Source organism: Kryptolebias marmoratus, linkage group LG23, assembly GCF_001649575.2.
Source record: "Kryptolebias marmoratus isolate JLee-2015 linkage group LG23, ASM164957v2, whole genome shotgun sequence".
Lineage (NCBI taxonomy): Eukaryota > Metazoa > Chordata > Actinopteri > Cyprinodontiformes > Rivulidae > Kryptolebias > Kryptolebias marmoratus.
In genome coordinates this window covers 12,813,941-12,815,649 of record NC_051452.1, presented here as the reverse complement: position 1 = coordinate 12,815,649, position 1,709 = coordinate 12,813,941, and the positions used below count along the sequence as shown (strand labels likewise).

The 1,709-nt window shown below is 34.6% G+C and overlaps 2 protein-coding genes across 2 annotated transcripts in view; both read left to right on the top strand.

Annotated features, from left to right (window-relative positions):
- Positions 1–1,709, top strand: part of LOC108244131 (NLR family CARD domain-containing protein 3) — a 1,204,881-nt gene that overhangs the window by 14,798 nt on the left and 1,188,374 nt on the right. The gene's annotated exons all lie outside the window — the stretch shown is intronic.
- LOC108248495 (protein NLRC5) overlaps positions 1,548–1,709 on the top strand; it is a 16,573-nt gene continuing 16,411 nt past the window's right edge. Inside the window, exon 1 of the mRNA XM_037973805.1 lies at positions 1,548–1,584. The gene's annotated coding sequence lies outside the window, so the exon portion shown is untranslated. The remainder of the gene's footprint in view (positions 1,585–1,709) is intronic.

Below are 1,709 nucleotides of genomic sequence, written 5' to 3'. Positions count from 1 at the left end.
CTACCACTTGACTTTTTTGTTCCATAACCCTCAGGATCATTTAAAAAATGCAAAATGACTGTCTTACTGCGTCCAACCTCAGCAGCGATGGCACTTTGTGAGAGGCCTTGCTTATGCAGCTCAACAATCCTACCACGTTCAAAGTCAGTGAGCTTTTTTTGCTTTTGTCATCAGGAGGTCTTGACAGTGTAAAGACTTGACAGAAAATGACATGGAATCCAGATTTTTGCATAGCTTTTGGCTTTTAAAGACTATGGTCTTAAACTTTTGATCAGCTGAAAAAATCATGTTTGAGTGTAAATGCAGTTTGCAGAAAATTCCCAGCTCAAAAGTTCTTGTCTCTTGCACTGATTTTTTTCCTTTAACATTGTGAAGCTCTACTTAGAACCTTCTTAAGATCCAATAGTGCAAAATGCAAATTCTTGCAATTTTTTAACTGATCTTAAGATTTTGATCAGGAGTGTATATATGTATATTTATAGCTAACATTTAAAACCTGTCCTTTGTTTTATGATATATTTTGCTCATAAAACCTAAAAACCTAAAAACACAAAAGACAAATGCAACAGAAAAATGCTGCAAAAGAAAAATGCTACAATCACACAAAATAGACAGAAGCAAAATCATACAACCAGCAAAAGAAATGCAAAGGAAAAATGTTGCAAGTACCAAAACACCAGCAAGCTTCAAACTCACTCAAAAACAAAAATGAAATAGTGTCCATGTCATGTGAACCTCTGACCAGAAGTTAATGTTAAATATTTCCACTAGACTGGACTAATAAGACACACCTAATTGTATCTGATTTAATTGTATTTTATATTTTTATTAATACTTTTATGAAAAAGTATTGGTTTTTTTTTCTAAAAAGCTTTTCATGTCTTGAGAACAGGTAAAGAAAAACTAATGTTGAACTGTTTTATTAGTCTCTCATTAGTCTCGTCTAACGAAAAATTCAACATTAATTTTCCATTGGTACTTGCACCAATTTTCCTTTGCATTTGTTCGATTGAGCGTTTTTGCTTGGGTCTAATTTCTGTGATTGCAGCATTTTTCTTTGACAGCATTTTTCTGTTGCATTTGCTTTTTTTTTGTTTGTTTGTTTTGATGTGTGCATCATTCATGTGTTTGCACTGCGTTTCACCGTTTGCAGTTTTAGTTATTTTCTGTGCATTTACACCTGTTGGTCACCGTACCCTTGGTATCAGTGTGCTGAAAAACACTAAGTGCTACGATTATAATACCTACACTAATGTATCTGAATTATTTATAAAACATCTAATGTCATCTTAAACTGACATTAAGCGGTTCTTAACTTTACCCTCTGAGGGGGACAAATTATTAAAGAAGGTTCAGTTCATCCTACTGATGCACATCCCAACTGCTTCAGGCTCACCTAAAAGAGTTGGCTCCAGAATGGCTCCTCGTTTAGTCCTATTGATTGTGTTGATAGCAAACAAATCAGCTCATGAGCTTCTTATAATTAAGCGATGAGAACCAGTTTTCATTTGTGAGGACTGAAATGAATCTACATGTTGAGAGGAGAGTGTTCTTCTTCAGCACTTTGGACTGTTTGAACAAACTGTAAGTTTGTTTTGTTTCATCCTTGAACTTTGTCTTCAGGAACTTTCCTGTTTGTTTCTGCTCTCTAATGTTTGGAGAACGTGTTGACTTCTTATTTCAGCACAAAGTTTCATCACTCTGCTGTT